The sequence below is a fragment of the Zosterops lateralis genome (assembly GCF_965231275.1).
Source record: "Zosterops lateralis genome assembly, chromosome: 2".
Classification (NCBI taxonomy): Eukaryota; Metazoa; Chordata; class Aves; order Passeriformes; family Zosteropidae; genus Zosterops; species Zosterops lateralis.
Genome location: NC_139763.1, coordinates 100,437,239 through 100,458,221, shown reverse-complemented (window position 1 = coordinate 100,458,221; position 20,983 = coordinate 100,437,239). Strand labels below are relative to the sequence as shown.

General features: G+C 43.8%; 1 protein-coding gene across 1 annotated transcript in view; it reads right to left on the bottom strand.

The window, feature by feature from the left end:
• Positions 1-850: 850 nt before the first annotated feature.
• CD200 (CD200 molecule) overlaps positions 851-20,983 on the bottom strand; it is a 44,304-nt gene continuing 24,171 nt past the window's right edge. Inside the window, exon 8 of the mRNA XM_083882905.1 lies at positions 851-1,078. The gene's annotated coding sequence lies outside the window, so the exon portion shown is untranslated. The remainder of the gene's footprint in view (positions 1,079-20,983) is intronic.

The following is a 20,983-nucleotide window of genomic DNA, read 5'->3' as shown; positions in this document are numbered from 1 at the left end:
CAGGCGTTTCAGCTCCTTGCTCTCCCCTTCCTTCTCCATCACCTGGCGGCGGAGGATGGCCAGGTCCTGCTCCAGGCTGCCGATCAGGCCGTTCTTCCTTTCCATCTCCTGGACACACTGGGACACTTGCTCCTTCCAGCTCTCCTTCTCCTGCACGGCAGAGCGGAGGGACACCAGCTCCTTCTCCGCAATCCGCAGCTGATCCGCGGTGCCTTCCAACTCCTTGGATTTGAGCTTCTCCTGGGAGAGCTGCTGGGAAACTCCCTCCAGTGCCTCAGCAGCCCTCTGGGCCTCCGCCTCCAGCTTGGCCACGCGCTGGGCTGCCGCTTGCTCTGCCACAGCCATCTTCTCCTGCAGGGCGGAAATCTCGGCCCTCAGCTTCTGCTCCTCGCTCTCCTTCTCCTTTGCCCATGCCTGAGTGCTGGACAGGTCAGCCTGGAGGCGGGCCAGCTGCTCTGCCTGGGCCTCCAGCACAGCCACCTTCTCCTGCTCAGCCTGCAGCTGCTGGCAGGCCCGGCTGTGCTCCCGGCTCAGGGAAGAGACAGACTGTCGTCCCTGCATTTCTTGGTTTCAAGTGTTTGAGTCTTTGCAGCAGCTTCTCACGCTGCTTCATGTAAACAATATTGTATTATTAGAATTTATCTGTATGCTTTGCATTCTTGTTCTCTGAGAGAGAACTTGACTGATGGTCATATTGACCAATGGGGTCAGGAGGTTGTAACCTTTTTGGGCCAGTCTTGGCCCTCTGTACAAAATGTATATAAGCTTTTGGAGTCAGATTATAAAGAGCCTTCCATGTTTCACCAAGCTGCTGCCTACCATCCTCTGTGAAGGTCCGCTCCCACGTCGCAACATGTTGCCCCTCTAAGGGCAGGGTTAACAACAGACAACACAGAGTCTGGAGATGTGGGAGCAACAGGCTCCCACCTAGGCAGAAGGAGTGGATGTTCCTGGAGGATTACCTCTTGTTCTTCTCCCTCAGCTTCTTCATTTCTTGGCTGCAGCTGGTCTTCAGCTTGCTTCTCATTGAGCTTTGCCAAGCGATCCATCCGCTGCTGCATCGTGGTGATCTGAGCATCTGGGGAAGGGGGCAAGAAAGGGCCCGTTACCAACTTTCCTCACCTGAAGCCCCCCACAAGAGCATTTCTGCACAGAAACCCTCTGCAGCAGGAGATCAAAGAGCCAGGCTACCAGCACTGCTGCTCAGCAGAGGTGTTGCTTCAGTCATGGCTTTTGCTGCCCAGGATGTTTAAGGGAACACAAGACGGAAGAAGGAAGCTGGAGTCGCACTTGCGGCCTGGCAGGAGGGACCACGCATGAGCAGAGTTGTGGTGGGGTCACAACAGAGAAATCAGAGAAACAAGGGGAGATCTCTGCCCCACTGACCCCTCCCTGCACCCCAGGACATCCTGCTAGTGACTGACCCTTCTCCATGATGAGCTTCTGACTCTGTGCCATCTCCATGTCCAACTAAGGAAGCCATACACCTGCCCTACATCCCCCCATCCCTCCTGCTCCACAGTCCTTCCCCAGCAACTCTGCTCCCATGACACTGTCAGCATCCCACCTGCTGCACCCCTCCAGGGAAAGGCTGAGGTACTGCTGAGTAGGAAGAGCCAGCAGCTTTAAGGCAGCCCTACTCTTGGAGTTTACAGGGCACTGTTTTGTAGCTGAGGGCATTTGGGGGGCACAGCTGCCTTTATGGCTGGGCAGCTACAGCAGCACAAACGGGAGGAAAAGTCAGGGCCCAGCACATACATAGGTATGAGGCCCTGGATCTAGAGAGCCAGCCAGATGATTTAGAGGGAAATTATCTGCCCCGTGAGCCTCCCAATTATGATTCATCTGTAAGATGGATCTCCACCTCTAACACCAAGAAGAAAAGAAGGGTAATCATAGTAGGTGACTCCCTTCTGAGGGGAGCAGATAGCACCATATGTCACCCGGACCCATCCCACAGGGAACTCTGCTGCCTCCTTGGGGCCTGAGTACAAAATATCACTGAAAGACTTCTTGGGCTGATTCAGCCCTCTGATTATTACCCACTGCTGATACTCCAGGCTGGCAGTGATGAGATCGAAAAGAGGAGTGTCAAGGCGATTAAGAGAGACTTTAGGGCACTGGGTCAAGTGGTTAATAAGACAGGGGCCCAGGTAGTGTTCTGCTCAGTCCCTTTGGTGGTGGAGAAAAATTATGAAAGAAATAGGAGAACTCACATCATTAACAAGTGGCTTAAGGGTTGGTGTCATCAACAAAATTTCGGATTCTTTGATCATGGGGCAACTTTTATGGCACTTGTTGTGTTGGAATTGGATGGGATACATCTGTCCATTAAGGGCAGATGGTTCTTAGCTCATGAGCTGGCAGACCTCACTGAGAGGGCTTTAAACGAGGTTTGAAGGGGGAAGGGAATGCAGCTGGGCTGTCTGGAAGCAGACCCAAGGGTGCTAAGCCTGAGTTAGGGGTGAAGTCAGTAGCCCAGCTGAAGTGCATGTACACCAATGCACGTAGCATGGGTAACAAACAGGGAGAGCTGGAGGTCATGGTGTAACAGCAAAGCTATGATGTAGTCGCTATTACAGAAATATGGTGGGATGACTCACACAGCTGGAGCACTGCACTTGATGGCTACAAGCTCTTCAGGAGAGACAGGAAAGGGAGAAGAGTTGGACGGATGGCCCTTTATATTAAGAAGGCTTTTGACGCCATAGGTATTGAAACTAATGAAGATGGAGTTGAATGCCTATGGGTAAGAATTAAGGGGAAAGCTAACAAGGCTGATATCCTACTGGGAGTCTGTTATTGTCCACCCAACCAGGAAGAAGAGGTGGACAACTTATTCTATAAGCAGCTGGAGAATGTTTCAGGATCATCAGCCCTTGTTCTTGTAGGTGACTTCAACCTCCCAGACATCTGCTGGGAACTTAATACAGCAGAAAAGAGGCAGTCCAGGAAATTTTTAGAGTGCATGGATGACAATTTTTGTTGCAACTGGTGGGCGAGCCCACCAGGGGAGGGACTTTGTTAGATCTGTTGTTCACAAATAGAGATGGGCTGGTGGGAGATGTGGTGGTTGGAGGCCAACTGGGGCAGAGTGATGATGAAATGACAGAGTTCTCAATATTTGGTGAAATCAGGAGGAACACCAATAAGACTCTTATATTGGACTTCCGGAGGGCAGGCTTTGGTCTGTTTAGGAGACTTCTTCAGAGAGTTCCTTGGGAAGCAGCCCTTAAAAACAAAGGAGTTCAGGAAAGCTGGGCATGCTTCAAAACAGAGATTTTGAGGGCACAGGAACAGACTGTCCTTGTGTGCCGAAAGATAAGCTGACGAGGTAAACCTCCAGCCTGGATGGGCAAGGAGGTTTTGGAGGAACTTAGGAATAAAAGAGGATGTATCATTTTTGGAAGAAGGGTCAGGTCTCTCAGGAAGTATTTAAGAGGGCTGCTAGAGCATGTAGGAAAAAAATCAGGGAGGCCAAAGCTCAGTTTGAACTTAAAATGGTGACTCCTGTAAAGGATAATAAAAAATATTTCTACAAATATATTAATGGTAAAAGGAAAGGTAAGGCCAACCTTTGTTCTCTATTGGATAAGGGAGGGAACTTAACAACTGCAGATGAGGAGAAGGCAGAAGTGCTTAGTGCCTTCTTTGCCTCAGTTTTTAGTGGGAAGACAACTTGCCCTCAAGACAACTGTTCTCTTGGATTGACTGATGGTGTCAGGGAACAAAACAGTCCCCCCATTATCCAAGAGGAGGTGGTCAGAGAACTGGTGAGATGCTTGGATACTCATAAATCTATGGGCCCAGATGGGATCCATCCCAGGGTGGTGAGGGAACTGGCAGATGAGCTTGCAAAGCCACTTTCCATCATTTACAATCAGTCTTGGCTCACTGGCAAGGAAGATGGCCAATGTGACACCCATTCACAAAAAGGGTGAGAGGGAGGATCCCAATAATTATAGACCAGTCAGTCTGACCTCAGTACCTGGCAAGATCATGGAACAGTTTATTTTGAGTGTCATCATGCAGCACCTACAGGATGGCCAGGGTCTCAGGCCCAGCCAGCATGGGTTTAGGAGAAAACTTATCTAAAATCTGTAAAAGCTATCTGCAAACATGCTCCTAGATATACAGAGGGCAGAAGCCTAGGAGAGGCTCATGAATGCTGAGGAGTCTACGCCATCTGTCTGGACACTACAGCAGCCACAGCCACCTCGGCCACTTGGTAGGTGAGAGGGATGGCTCTTGTCCCCTTTGTCCAAAATAACCACTGTAAGTAGACAGAGCACTTTGCAACAAATGGGTGATGGGCATAGCACCTAATACATCAACACTGCCTGCTGCTGGGATCATAGCCAGTAAGCCCTTATTTTGTCCATAATAATGAACATCCTCTCCATGTCCCCAAGAGCACATCAATCATCTGTGGCTTGAGCAGATAGATAGCACACCCCACCTGGGGGCTGATGTTTTGTCCCCATCCTCAGAGGGGTGCTCCCAGTGTCTGCTGCCTGCCTTGCTCCTGGCTGAGAGGTAGGACAAGTCCTGGCTGCCAGACACTGCTGCTACTGGCCAACCCTGGCCCTACTGCACTCTGATACAGGCAGAGAAATCACTCCACTGCTGTTAGATACACTCCACTTTCTATGTGTGGGGGATGGGAAAGGATCTAAATAAAAAAGACAAAGTAATTTCCTGTTTATACTTTATCTGATTACTCTGGAAGGTAAGGTGGAAAGTACCAGACTTTCAAAGCATACTATTGCCTTTCATTTTCTACTTGCAGGGAATTTTTGGATGAATGTGTCAAAGCATCATACTTCCTCTGGGAAATGTTTTAACTAAAAAAACCCCTGATAACCTGAATCTGCTTGCAGGAAAAAAAAATTACTCTGAAGTTTACACTTGAAATATTTTCATTATACTAAAAGTGTACATATAAAACAACTTGTGCAGTTCCCACAGATGGGGGGTTTAGTGAATTGTCAGACCAGTGCACTCACCTGTATTTGCTCTTGTAACAGATAGCAACATCTGAGTTCACCATCCTAATCTAATAGTTATTCTCAAATAGTTGAGCAATGGTAAAATCTCACAAAAAGAGTGGGCGTTACAGAACAGATAGATACCAAATACCAAGGAAGGCCAGGAAATTTTTGCCCAGTGTATGCCAGAATTTGATCTGGCTGTTGCTGTTTTATCTGTCACTATGGGGGAATGGCTGGTAGCACACATGCAGTCAAACTGACCACATCAAGGTGTTCAAGCCTGGAGGGTGTTATTCCACCCAGCCCAGTAGCACCAAGGACCAAAAAAAATCCGTGCTGTGTTTCCACCGTCTTCCACTTCAGTTATTCAGGAAACACTGAAGATAAAACTTTAAAGCCCTCTCCAGCCTAGACAAGGTCACAATGAGAGACCAAAGCCTCTGCCACCTGGCCATGCTCTGAAAGGAAGAAAGAAAGCACAGAAGAGAGCGGGCGGGGAGGACGGAGGTGATTTGCCTGTGCAGGGGCAGAACCCGCCTCTCTGTTCTTTTTTGCTGGGCGTGCAGCACCCTCCCTCCCTTCTGATGAGGGTTTTAAAGACGTGAGCTGTGAGACCGAAGACTGGTGCTTTGGCAGGCCACTAGATGGCAAGACACAGCAAGGATTGAGGTACCAGCTCTGTCTTTTCTCCCTGCGAGGGACCCCTCAGGCCCCTGGAGCCAAGCCTGCAGAACGGTCCTCCTAACTTCACTTGAGTGCATCAGAGCACAGACACAACCCCTCTAGACTCAGCAGCCCTCGAATGAATTTCCTCTTTTTATTTTTAGGTGATATTTTGGGTGTTCTTTGGTTCTGCTTACTTGTCTTGCTGTGCTAGAAGTCACAGCACCTGTTTTGAGAGGCCACTGAACTGTGGCGTGGTGGTGATGCGTGAACAGCGCTCATTTTAGGGAAGAGCAGGTGCTTCTCTGTAAGACAGGCTGACATACTGCCAGCTGAAAGTGATTTTCATTGGTTAAAAACAAGCCAAAGCCCTCACAGAGACTTATTTTATATCCTTAATTGCTCAAACTTTTGCTCTTTTTGCTGCAGTGTTATATGTCCAGAGAGAAAATCCCACGAAACTTGAAATTTCAGGGCTAAATATCTTTACTCTGAGCAGTTTACAGAACTACCAGCTGAAGTATGATTTTATTTGCATTTTTAGCCAGAACAGCTCTCCTTTGCTTAACTAAAGAACACCAAAACCATTTTACTATATTTATCCATTTTCAAGTCTTTTCTCTAAGCTTATGCTTTTTCATTACTCTGGTGTCATTCAGACGCCTTATCATCAAAAAAGTTATATTCCAAACAGAAACAGAAAAAGATTCTTATTAACAGTATATCTGTTACCTCCTGTCTTTATGGACTGTTGTGGTTTGAAAGCAAAATGAATGAGAGGCTCCAAGCCAGAGATATAATTTAATTAAAAGAAAGGTAAAAAGGTAAATGTAAAATAAAATAAATGCAATAACACAAAGGATCACTGACAGAGTCAGAATACAACCTGAGCAGGATGGTGGAAGCAGTCCAGGTGAGGTGCTCTTCCTGAAGCAGTGATCCTGTAGAAAGGTCTGGGAGCTCTGGTCCTCTGGGAATCCAGTGGATAAGTGCCCTTGCACTGTTCCACATACCAGCTTATATCCAGGTGAGAATGCTTGGCTCCTCCCCCTGGGCAGAGCATCTCACAATAGTATGAGAAGTGTGAAATGGGTCTTTGATGGCCCATTAAACAGAGATAACCCCTGGAGGGAGTTACCTGTGACTCATGGGCCATTAGCAGAAGACACCCCAAAGGCCATTAGCAGAAGAGGCAGGGGCTTGGGAAAACACTAGCCCACCTGGTTTCAACAGTTCATGGAGATGGTGATAGAATAAATACTTTGTGTACATCCTACACTGCAACCCAGGACAGCAAGGTACCAGATTTCTAGGTAAATGAGGAATAGTAGGGTGCTGCCTTCCCCTTCAGGGTGGGTCATTACAGAGTCTGACATTAGTTTTCATATCAAATGAAATGAGTATAAAGGTTAGTGGTGGCAAGAGTTTGAGTCCCAGTTTTCTCTTCTGCTGCACAGTAAAAAAAAATATTCTGCTTGTCCCGACCATTTTCTGGGATAAATGCCTTATGAGGGCTCTTGGTAAATGAACCAGAGGGAAGAAAATTAATAATAATAGAAAAAAGTATTTTCATAGTTTCATATTTGTCTAAGCAGAGAGCATGTGAGGGTAGCAGACATACCACTGTTGCATCTAGAATTAACCTCTTTCCATCATGGAAAAGGACAACTTCCTTAAAATATTTGGGGGCAAGAATGTTAAATTCCATGGCATGATTTACTGTAAGACCAGCTCTGTTAAAATCACTGAAAGACAACCATTAGAAACCCTCATCCATCACTGAGAGAGTAAAGGAAAACTGAAGATTAAATCCTGAACTACTACTTCTCCCCTTCTTCCTTAGCTAAAGACAGCGCTGCTGGAAGAACCACCAAAGAGTGATGTCCATGAAGTCAGGAGAATACCAGGTCAGCTGTCTAGAGTAATCTCTCTTGCATGAATTGCAGAAATGAAGGAGGGTAGACAAAGAAGAAAGAGAATTTTACTCAAGTTTCACCCAGCAGATCAGTGTAAGCAAGGAAAGAGCAGTTGTGTTGGTTTAACACAACCTGGCTTTTAGTGGGGGTGGAGAAAAAGCCACAGAGGCTTCTTCTGAGAGAGAAACTCCTTGAAACTTCTGCTATGTCCAGCAGAGCCAGTCCCTGAAGGTTCTGATGATGGACATATTGGCTGGCTCAATCAGAGAACTTATCAACACCTCTGTGATGTCATACTTAAGAATGAAGAAAGGTGCATAAGCCCTCTTTCTTCTTCTGAGGGGTGGAGAGGTGTTTTCCCTGTAATTTGCGAAGTGTATGAGGAGATGTAGAATTCACCTGCAGCCTGTGAGAAAAAAGTGCTCACACTGCAGTGGGTGGATGTTGAGTAGCTGTGATCTTCACATTGGAGAAGTCCACAGAGATCTGTCTCCTGGGGAAAGATCCAACAGCATAGCAGAAGAGACTCCTCTCCCTAAGTGAACTGGAAAAATATTTTTAGAAGTGACAAACTGACTAAAAACCCCCATGATTTGTCTCCCTGCCCTGTTGGTAGGAAAGAAAGAAAGGCTAGAGGGCGGGGGAGAAAGGTGTTCTAAAGATTTATGTCAGTTCTCATTATCTTCTTTTAATTCTATTAATAATTTTTTCTTTATCCCTTTTAAACTTTGAGCCTGTTTTGCCCTTAAAGTACTTTCTCCTAATTCTTACAAAATGCCTTACCCAAAGGACTGTCCCAGCAATTACAGCTTTCCAGAGCCAGAAAAAACAGTTATTGCATTTAAATATCACTTATGTCCCAAAGAACAGAAAAAAAATGTGACCTATTACAGACTAACAGAGAACTGTAATTTTCCTAAATATGGGGGAGACTATTTTAAATTAATCCTGAATTTTTAAACAAGATATCTAAAATTAATCTCAGTAGAATTCTCAGATTTCTTTTTCTAAATATTTTTTTTTGCTAGCTGCTTTTTTTTTCCCATAAAAAGCTGTACCTTTGCTTACTAGTTGCACAGGGTTAGATTTTCTTCATATTTTAATAATTTTTGTTTTGTTTTGGCATTCTGAAGTAGTAGATACACTCTCCAGTAGATTAGTCTGTTACTTAAATACAGATCGACTTGTTTTAAAATTGTGTATTGTCATATATACCCCCAGCATCAATTGAATGTCATTACTACACCAACCATTTCATTTTAGTTACCATGGAAAAAACTGCAGATACTGAAAGGCTGTTTTGACCTCTGAGAATTTTTCATTCTTACAGAGCTTCAGTCATTGGTGAGGGAAACTGGGACATCCACATTCCCAAAAGAAAGAGCGGCAGACAGTCAGAAACCTTCATTTAGAGATGACCTTTGCAAGCTAAAAATACTCATCCCCCATGCAGACATTGCATTTGGGGCCCCTTAGCTTATGCCTGCTCGTTGTTAGAAAACAAAGGCAGCAGGTTTTATGGGGCCATCTCAGGCAGTGTCCCTGAGGTTAAGGACAGGTGTAGTGGCTTCAGGTTTGCCTATCTCTGTTTGCCAGATTTACTGTAGTGGTTGGAGTGTCTTTTCTGCTGTGAGATAGGATTAGGAGAAAAGCAAACAAGCCCACCCTAAAGGTACAAAGATAGAATTATTAAGACATACTACAAGAAGGAAAAATGAGAATCAAAATGAAACCTTCAAAACACTCTTCCTACCCCCACAAAGTGCTCACTTTCCCACAAAAAACATAAAGAGACAAAATCTGTGATTTTCAGTCAGTTTCACCATTTGAAAATAATCTTTCATAAATTCTTTAGGAGAGGAGTGTCTCTTAGTTTACCATGGAATTTCCTCTACTGACAACCTAGAACAGTTCTCTTGTAGGCCTGAACTCTCACAAAAACAGCCAGCCAAGGAAACCTGCTTCCTTGTGTCTCCTCCCATCAGCAATTTCCCAAGCTGCTTATGGGTCATGGGAACTCAGGCATCTGGAGTGTCACCTTTAAAGATGAACAGCTCCAAAGGCAAAGGACTCTTCATCTCAGGGAACAGAGATGTCTTCTCACTTCTTCACTGGCACAGAGGGCTTCTCATCTCTCTCTGCTCAAGCATCTCATGGGATCACAAGAATCACAATCACTTCACTCAGTCTGTCAGAGAGACCTTTGCTCAAATTTACAAATCTAAACAATCATCTCCCCAAACGCATATTTCCTCCATGATTTAAAGGGATAATCTAAATATAGAGTTCATTACCATGGCTCAATAAGAGAAGTCCAGCCTAAAACTCACAGATAAAGCTCACAGGAAGACTCAGGAGTTCTCATTCGGTTATCTGATCTGGCATACAGCTCTTGTGCAAGTTTTGATTTATTCCAAACTGACTCCGGGGTCACAAACCCCACAGAAGCAAGTGAAGCTTCCTACATTTTCAACACACAATGGGCAGCCTTAGAGCAGATGCAAGCAACTGGCCTCTGGCAGGTCTTCCAAAAAAGCCAGATCTAAATGAAAGAGTTCTGGTTTTCTTCTTAAAAATGATGACTGTGTTGTAGCCCTCTCCAGAGTGGACAGTTTATGATAAGGAGAAATAAACAATCTTAGTTTCTTCTGAGACTGTCCAGAGCTTGCAAGATTATTTTGAATAATGAGCAGGCACAACACAGCTTTTCAGATGCCAAACAGAGGGTTTAATGTCCTTCTTTTAATAAAAAATAAAATTTCTCCTACCATGTAATCTTGTTTTCCCTGAATTTATTGCAAATGAGGTTTTGTTCCTGGCAGAAGGTTGTGTATGTAGTGGATGAAGGACTATTTGACACACAGGGAGCAATAACCTATAATTTTCATAGACACATAGGTATCTGTGTCACTCCATAATTTCTTTACTATGTCTAGGTCACAGGCTCAGCCTCTGTCAACAGCCACAGAAAGAGAAGGGAAGTGCAGAAGGGCAAGTGGCCCCAGCAAGGCAGGAAGGGGTCAACATGGGCACAGCCAAGCCACAACCACCTGTCAACCTCTGGAATTCTGTTCGGACTGGCAACGTGCTGAACAGGCTCCAACCACTTTAGGAGGGGGAAAAAAAGATTTGAAATGTATCAGATGTATGAAAACAGCTATTTTATCTAAAGAAACACAAAAGGTGTTTGACAGCTCTGTTCAGTAGTTTAGACTGTGGCTCAGGTCAGTAGTACATACCTGTAATGTCTAATTCAGTCATCTTAAAGGATCCCTTTACTTTTTTACATAGAAAAGCTTTACAGAGTTTTTCTCCTCATAAATTCCCCTAAAATGTTGACAGAAATGTTCAGAAAAAAAATGACCCAATGAAAAATACCTTTTTTTTTTTTTCAGATAGGTTGTTTTGATTTAAAAAGAATAAAACACATTTCTGCAAGACCGTAAAATTTGATTTCCTCCATGTCTGAATAGGTGGTTTATTCTCTTCATTTGAAAATGCAGGTTTATTCGTGTGTGGCTTGCTTTGACACCTACTAGAAATCAGCTAGCCTGTTACTATATCAGCTGTTGCTTCAGAAGTGGTTGTCTTGATTAAGAAATGACAAGATGAGTTAAATAGGCCTTTTCTGACAGGTAAAAAAATCTACCATCTTTGTGCTGCATTCACTGTAAAATTGTTGTCTAACTCCATGATGATTCATATTCCTTAAAGAAAGAGAAGACAAAGGTGGGAAGCTCCTACAGTCTCCATGCAGGTTACTCATTTCCTGACCCTCTGCCAAGGCCCAACACCCACTGCCCCATATAACTCCTGAGGACTCTGAATATGCCCTCCACATCTTCAGGAGAGAGGAGAAGGGCACAGGAACACATGGGCCTCTGAAACACTGACACAGAACACTCAGAGCAGTTAAAGTCACTGAAAACGACATCCTGAACATCAGAATAGATGAGTGTTGTTCAGTCACCGGATGTGGGACAGCCCCATGGAAAAATTTATGTTGAGGTTATGCTCGTTCAGTCCACTCAAGGAGGCCAAATTCAAATTACATGCATAAACTTTTCAATTTACAATTTCCTACCTTCCATTTACACAAGGGGTAATGCTGGTTTCCCTGTTATTCATCCTGTTACCTGGGCAACACATTTCTTTTAGGATCTCCTTTCATCTTTTTAATTCAAGGGCAGATGATGCTTCCTCAGGTCATGTCTTTTCCATTCTTCATGGTTCAAACAGTCAAGGCAGAAGAGTAATTCCCACACCTTTTTCCTGTGTTTGCTTACTGCTCATTCCTTGGGAGGATCCTTGTTGCCTATTCTCCTTAGACTTACCAAAAAAATACCCAAAATCATGATTCGTCCACTTAGAAAAAACATTGCTTTTCCTGTTGCCCTCCTTGAATTACTTTGTAAGAGCACCCTGAGGCCAGCAGACTTCCTCTTCAGCTCCCCAAACCATATTTTGGGCTTCAGAGACTGTTTTGTGGCATCACTGGACAAATTCTGGCCCAAGCAAGTCCAGGAAACTAAATAAGCTTCAGCCAAAAGTAAATGCATTTGCTTCCTACATAACCCCTAGGTTGGATATTTTGAGCCCAATTTTCAGGAAGCCCCTGCTTTCCAGGCAATTTAGCTACTCACACATTTTGGGAATACGAGTGAGTTTTGCCTTGAAAACACTGACTGCTTTAAATAGGGTACAGAAGAGGGGATCTCCTTGCTGATTTTGCTCAGCTGTAGCACTGCACCAGGTAGATGTTTTCTATATAGGGAAAGTGTTCCAGTTTCACCATAAGAGTTTTAAAGGAAAAACACTAGAAGTGTCATTGCTCTCCTGGCAGTAATTGGCTCAATGCCAAGACAAAACCCTTGATAGATCTCTTCACCTGTTCCTCAGAAATGTAGCTATTCTCTATTGGGTTGTTTGCCTGAAACCCCACCTAAATCATTCAATACTTAAGGGAGAACATGAGGCTTCTTGATGCTTTTGGGGTGTTCACGGGTCAGATACCTCTCTGGCACCTGCACATAGCTTTTATTCTTTTATTCTTTTGTTCATTTGTTTCTGTATTGTTTGCTATTTTCTGCTTTTATTAAGACCTTTGCTTTACAAAACACACCCCAGGAGCAGTCTTGCTATTATTAACCCACTCTGGGAGGCTGCAGGCCAACCCTCAGACTTGATACATCTTCACAGGGCTTATTACTCTGGCCACGTGTAAGACTGTATTCCTCAGCTTCAGACTAGGTCAGCCAATAAATACAACTCATCTAATGAGTTATTTTTGACCTCAAATTGATACCAGCTGGCAAACTAGGAGTTGGAGAGAACAAGCAGAGGTTCTGCTAAACATGTTAAAGTAAATAGAAATGAAGAATTTATCCTGGACTCTATTAATTTGGCACAGAAAAGGATATAAAAGCTTGCAGAACATTTCAGAAGGTTTTGATACATGAATTTTGTTTTGTTTTAGTGCAGCTTTTCTATTTTCTTGAAGAGCACGGTATCTCAGTTTCACATGCTTTACTGGTTATCTTTACTGGCACTTGGATGGCCTCTTATCCTGTCAGAATGGCAGGTTACACATGGGGCAGCCCAAGTATGCATTCCCATAAAAAGAATGAAATCGTTTGTGGCTCTTCAAGATAGAATATATCACCAATCTCATCTGAACAACACACAATATTTTAATAACTTAAATATCTCAGGTCAACATATTTCTAACTAATAGGCTAGAAAAATACTCCTGGGTAGCTGAGTTGAAGCAAGGGCAAAGAAATCATAGAACAGCTTGAGTTGGAAGGGACCTTATAGATAATCTTGTTCCAACCCCTCTGCCATGGGCACTGACACCTTCCACCAGACCAGGTTGCTCAGGGCCCCATCCAACTTGACTTGAGCAGTTCCAGGGATGGGGCATCCAGAACCTGTTCCAGAACTTTACTCTCCCCACAGTAAAGAATTTCTTCCTAATATCTAATCTAAACCTACCCTCTTACAGTTTGGAGCCTATATCCCTTGTGCTATCACTACCTGCCATTGTAAAAGGGCCTTCTCCATCTTTCTTGCAGGCTCACTTTCTGAAAGGCCACAATAAGCTTTTCCTGGAGCCATCTCTTCTTCAGGCTGAACAACCCCAATTCTCTCAGCCTTTCCTCATAGGAAAGGTGCTCCATCCCTTTAATTGTATTAGTGTCCCTTCTCTGGACTTGCTCCAGCAGGCACACGTTGTTCCTGTGCTGGCCCTGCAGAGCTGGATGCAGTATTCCAGCTCAGGTCTCACCAGAGTGGGGCAGAGGGCCAGAATCCCCTCCCTCCCCTGCTGGCCATGCTGCTTTGGATGCAGCTCAGGACAGGTCTGGCTTTCTGAGCTGCCAGGTGCTCATTGCCAGCTCATATCCAGCCTCTCATCCACCACCATCCCCAAGTTCTTCTCAGCTGGGCTGCTCTCCATCTGTTTATCCCCTGTTTTGATACCAGGGGTTGCCCCAACACAGATGCAGCACTTTGCACTGGGTCTTGTTAAACCTTATGAGGTTCCCATGGGCCACTTCTCAAGCTTGTCCAGCCCCCCTGGATGGCAGAGCCACATAGTTCTGTCTTACATCTTTTAATTTAAGTACAGAAGGAGCTAGCATATATGCATTGTTTTCCATGCAAAATTCTTAAAAATTTCCAGAGTTTGCAAAAAGGGCCTCTGTAAGTGTTATGTGCTGCTTGGGGCCTCCAACAAGGTGGATGTTCAATTTTAGATTCAAGATTATATTCACATCTATACTAAATATTTATTTTATATATGTATGTGTGTCTATAAATATATACTATCTATATAAGCCAAGACTATATACAAATCCCATAATGTAAAGTGAATTCACTTACCTTCATCGTATGTTAGAACTTAAGCCTCCAGGTGGAAGAACTCCTATTATAATGTTTGCTGAAAGTTGTTCTAGGTTTTGCATTATTTATTTGCTTATGAGAGATTAAATCTTCAGTTGGAGTTCTTCTAGGATTGCAGCTAAAATCCAAAGTCTTCTAAAATTATTTCTATTGAGCAAATTCATGAATACAGTAATGTAGGGTCAGATTAGTACCGTTGAAGCCTGGTGCAAACTACATTGCACCTATTCTGCAATACTACAGTATAACACCCATCATGCCTGCCACCCATCTTTGTCTGAGCTGAACAATAAGTCCAGGAAATGTAAAACCACAAAATGAAATATATGCAGCTGTTTCACATGCTAGTAATTGATGAGTATAATTCATAGGAGAAAAATTTACTCCACATCAAAGGTCTCAGAATTCTCACTGAGTCAGAAAAGGAGACTTTGTGCTCTGCAACCACAGGCTCTACATGAAACAGGCTATCAGGTAGGCTGAAACTTGAATCCTCACCCCAAGCCTTTATCCCTTGAGCTAAGATGTTAATAGGCAATACATGTTGTGCACATGCTCTTACAGGAGCTATGGATGCATCCACAGGTTGGCCTAGAGGGAAGGATAACATCTTTCAGCAAGAGAAGCAACACCCTCTGCCTCTTCTTCTATGCTGTAGCTGATAAGGAAGGGACAGTAACAAACCTGGGGTCAGTCTGAGGACCCTGGCATTCTGAAGTATATCAATATGACAATCTTTCCTGGAATGTTCATTTAATAATAGCAGTCCCATATTTATTGAGGCTGTCATTTTTCCTTTACTTCTGTTGGAGGAGAACTGAATGTAACTGCCCAAATTAGATGCTGATGTCCATTGGGAATACGGATTTAGAACAACTTCCTGGACAGAAAATAGTAGAACAGTATAGTTCAGCTGTAAGGAATCTACAACGATCATCTAGTCCAATTGCCTGACCAATTCAGGGCTCATTGAAAATAAAAGCATGGTGTTAAGGACATTTCCCCAAATGCCTCAAACACTGCCAGGTTTGGGGCATTGACCATCACTCTGGGGAATCTGTTGCAGAATTCGGCCTTCTCTTTGAAAAAGAACTTTCTAATGTCCAGTCTACCTCTCCTCTGAAGCAGCTTTCAACCACCGTCCTGTGACTGGATATAAAGGAGAGGAGATCAGCACCCCTTTCTCCCCCTCCTCCCCTCTGGGAGGTGTCAAGAGCTATGAGGTCCCCTCTCAGCCTCCTTTCCTCCAATTAATCATTGCCCAATGCTCCAATCTATCTAGATCCTCTGCAATGCCTCTTCTCCCTTGGGGGAATCAATGCCATTTTTCAGTTTTTCATCACCAGCAGAGCTGCTATTGGTTCATTCAACTCCTGCATCCAGACCATTGATAAGTACAATAAAGAATCCAGATCACTGATAAATACAATAAAGAGAACTGGGCCTAGAACTGAGCCCTGAGGAACACCCCTGTGACTGGTCACTAACCAGATGTAGTGCCATTCACTACAGCCCTTTGAACCTTGCTGAGCCAGATCTTCCCCCAACACATCACCTGCTCATCCTACAGCTGGACAGCTTGTCCAAAAGGATGCCATGAGGGGCAGTATCAAAAGCCTTATTAAAATCTTTAAAACCTACCTCCATTGCTTTTGCTTTATCCCCTAGGTGGGTAACCGCACAGAAAGATACTAGATTAGTTCAACAGGACTTTCCCTTTGTGAACCCATGTTGACTGTCTGATGATTGCATTGCTCTTTAAATAACCTTCCACAGTATGGAGTATGGTTTGCTCCATAATTTTTCCAGGTAATAACTTTTTCCAGGTCTGTACTTTCCTAAGTCTTCCCTCACATCCTTCTTTATTGGAATAACACTGTCTAGCTTCCAGTCAGAGGGGACCTCCCCAGACTCCCAAGATCTCTGGCAGATGATCTAGAGGGGTTTTGTCACACTCAGCTCCTTCAGAACTCTCGGATGACTTCCATCAAGCTCCATGGGCTAAAGAACATTCAACTTATGCAACTGATTCCTTGCAATTTCAGTGTCCACAAACAAAAAGTCACTGTTCCTACAGCCACAGTCCTCTGACTTGGGACCAGCCAACCCAAGATCTATCTTTAGGGACTGAGGCAAAAAAAACCCCCATTGAATGACTTCCCTTTTCCTTCATGCCTATTTATCAGATGATAATCTTCAATTAGCAATTGTTTAGTGTTTTCCTGAGACTTCCTTGTTCTACTAACATACTTAAAAAACCCCTATTTTGTCATCTGACCTAACACTGGCCAGTTTCAACTCTCGTTCAGGCTTGGCCTTAAATGTCTTTTCCCTGCACGTGCAAACTAGAGCTCTGTAATCTTCCTGTGAAGCCTGACCTTGCTTCCAGAGATTTTACCATTTCTTTTTCCTCCTGAGCTCCATGTTCATCTGAGCTGGTCTCCTTTTCTGCTTATTTGACTTACAACACATTGGATTTGTCTGCTTCTGAGCCTCTAAAAGGCAGTTGTTGAAAACTGACCAGCACTTATGGACCCCCAAGCCCACAAAAGCAGATTCCCAGGTGTTCTGGTTTGGGTTGAATTAGGGGAAAACCTTCAAGGAATCCCCTAATAACAAAACCTCTACCACCCCTCCCCCCAACCCTGGGTTTGGGAAGGAATCTCTTGAACACAAAGTGGAAAAAACCGGTTTATTAACAAATGAATAAACACCCCCCGACACAAGGGAAAAAAAAGAACAGAAAAAGCTCAGGTTACTGTGAGGGGGAGGGCGCGCAGCTTCTTTTACAAGCCCCGGCGATCCTCTACGGACTCCTCCAGCCAGATCAGCTCCGGGTGCCGGTCCTAAATCTTAAAGGGGGTGGGGGGGGGGGAAGGGAGAAGAGGAAAAGGGAAAAAAAAAAACAAACAGAGCACAGAGGCGGCAGAAAGAAAGGAAGAAAAAAACCAAAAGAACGAAAGGGCAAGAAACTAGCAGAAAAATTGCGAGACAGCAAAGCGCCTAGAAGCAGAGAGCCAAAGCCAAAGCCAAAGCCAAAGCAGCAGCGGGCAAGCCAGCAGGCCAGTGCCCGCCCCCCCTAAAGGGGACGGAACACCTCTTAGACATAACAAGGGAGTCCACGATATGGGATTATGGGATAGAGAGCACTGTCAACCCAGGACACCAGGGGACTCTGATAAATAGCTCCCTGAATAGCTTAAAGTTTGCTCACCTGAAGTCCAGGGTAGAAACTCGGATGTCCTTCATTCTCATTGCAATTTTAAACGCTTCCTGTGACAATTTTAAACCATTCTGTGATCCTTGTGGCCAAGAGAGTCACCGACTGCCACATCCCCCCTGAGTCCTTCTTTAGTCACAAATAACAAGTCTAGGTGTGCATCTTTCCCAGCTGACATACTGAGCACTTGTGCCAACAAGCTACGGGAATTTCCCAGACTTGCTTGTCATGTATGTTGGGTAAGACGAGACAGGAAAAGCTTACAAATATGATTGCCTGGCATGAAACACTTGAAATATAAATCTCCCATGTGGACAAAGGCTGCTGATGCAGATATTTCTCTTGCCTGTAGAATAACTCACCAGTCCTATCATTCTGCCTGGGCTATCCATAGTAGACACCCACTGCAACATTTGCTTTGCTTTCCATTCCCACTTTTCCTCACCCAGAAGCTCCCAAACATGTAATTTCTAACTACAAGGACTGTACAGCCAAACTTCTCCCTCACACACAGTGCAACTCCTCTACCTCACGTGCCCTGCCTGTCCCTCCTGAGCAGCCTGTGGGACTCATCCCACTACATCTCACTAACCCTGATGCCATCACAGGATTGGGAACAGACCAGTGCTTCAAGTTCATCCTATTTGTTTCTTATACTGTGTGCATCGGTGTACAAGCATTTCAGGTGAATAAAAATAGTGTTTTGGTGAACAGGAGCACAAAACCTAAGGACTGGTGTTGTAATCACTTTCTACAGGATGGCAGGGCAGGATTCAAACCTCACAATGTGACCTTGAATATGTATGAATTTTGTGCATGTCCATAAAACACCCCCTATTTTATACCAATGAGTAAAGGTGAGCAGTGTGCTTAGCTCAGTGCTAGCTCTTGTCAAAAACTCGTGAGGAGGGTACCACTGACTGAGGTGGATGATCATTTGGCCTTGATTGGCAGCTGAGGGTTGCTGTGACACAGTTACCACACCCCCAACTCTCCCTTCTTGCATCTCTGCCTCACTCATGGGACCTAACAAGGTGCCATCCAACTTACCCTGCAGAAGATTTTCCAAAAGTCTGAGAATAGCTCAGCTCTGTGCAGAAATTTTGTATGGGGGTAGGGAAGGGACTGGACCTAGTCAGATTCATTATCCCTGGAAAGAAGGATTTGCCATTGGTTTCTAACATACAGTCACTGGTCAGAGGCATCCCAGGGCACAGGTAAAATGAGATAATAGAGTACACATGGCATTGATGCTGCTCCAGGACTTCAGCACAGCTGCACTTACAAGAGTGAAAGTGAAAGAATGTGCTACTATATTACATCTCTGTTGATTTATAGTTAATTATTTTCCAGAATGAACCTCAATGAGTACTGGCACAAAACAGTTCCTTCTTAATTTTTACAGCTTTACAAGTGTTCTCATTTTAAAAAGAAAATAGCAAAGTATCTATGTATCAGCCAAAAAAAACCCTCCCAATATCAAACCAAAACCAAACAAGAAAAAATAACAAGAGAAGTTACAGTTTATGACATTTAATCAGAGCTTCTCAGTTCTGGAAACAAAATGCTTTAATATAAATGAAAATAATAAGTGGTGTCATGTTTTTTCCTTTGATGTGGACTGAGACATTCAGATAAAAGTCATCTGTGAAATACTAGGGTGTACAATCTGCACTAGTTTCCTTTATAAATTATCTTTTCATCCTGTTTACAGTAACAGGTTCTGGAAAAAATGGAGCTACCTCCCACTTTTTGGCCTTTTATTGTTAAATTGAATATTAAAATATTTGATATTTTAAATATTTAATATTGTACAAATATCGTAATTTTTTTTTTTATAAATCCTCATCCAAAGAGTTGATGGTACACACTGGTCTGACCACAACACCCACACAGCACTTTTGTCCACAGCTGAAAATAAATGACATGAGGTCTTCCTTTGAGCCATGTCTCCACACCCTTCTTCAGCACAAGGCAAATGTTTCCAAAACAACCACACCAGCGTGAAACCCACCAATGAAGATCTGCAGGAATCTGAGCAGCACCTCCAAAATGTACACAATCCACTGGGAGCCAAAATATGCAAGGCTGGAGTATTCTCACTGCACTGTGTGTGGCCCTAGCAGAGAACAAAAACCACAGCAAGTGAGCAGCCAAAAGAGCCAACAAATTATGAAGTTAAAAAAAAAAAAAAAAAAAAAAAAAAAAAAAAAAAGAGAGAGAGAGAGAGAGAATGTGGGTAGTGAGAAAAGTTAAAGCACAACAACAGAAAATATACAAGATGGGGAAGACAGAGAAAACCTGTCTGTTTATCTGAACCAGGAAAGTCACCATGTAAGTTCCTTTCCTACCCACATCAATGACCTGCTCTGGCTCTCACTCCCCCTTCCCTCCTAATCACTTCTCACGACCTAAAACTCACAGGTGCACATTCTGTTCCCCCTGGCAATTGTCAGATACCTGTCATGGATTCAAGTAGTGATAGGTACAAAACAAGAAAATATCTCAGTAAACAACCCACACTCACATGAACATCTGTCACTCCCCCCTTCCTCAGCACTCTGCTTGTGGGAAATTAGTGGTAGAAGACTCTAGGAAAAACAGAAGATGGGAGTTTAACATTCCACAAGTTTTTCTGCAAGGCAGAGATGTTTCAGCCCTTCCTCCAGCTCTCTGGACTGGGTCATTGTATCAACAACATTGCTCACAGGCAGCAAGCAAACCTGTGGTTGCACTCCTTCCTGCACAACTGCTTGGGAAGGGAAAAAGAAATGCTGTGAAGAAAGCAATCTAAACTTTCTCAGGATGAGGAAAAGCCAAGGCATTGCTGGAATCTCACTTTCTGGAGATTATGGATGAGAAAAAAAATACACACTCGAAATCAGAATTTGGTGAAAAATTGTAACTCCTACTCCCATGGGACAAAACAATTTTTCTTCCAAGGTAGGGCAGAAAAGTGTCATTCTTAGTACTTTTCTGCCCTACACTGTTTCATCATATGTAGAGCAGATGACATAAGAAACAAAACCTAAATCTCCACATTAATACCAAAAGATTTTTTCCAGCCGAAACTCATTGGATTTACACAACAGGGTTATGTCACATCTCTTTCTTTTACTATTGCGTTTTCTATTTTCATCTATTTTCCTCCCAGAAGACTCAGTGGTCTGAGTATTTATTTAATGCCTACTAGGATAAATTAAAATCTCTGTTATGAAGCAAAATCAGGAATTTTTCTTCTGGAGGACAAGATATCCTGGACAACCTGGACTCACTGCACCCAGAGAGCA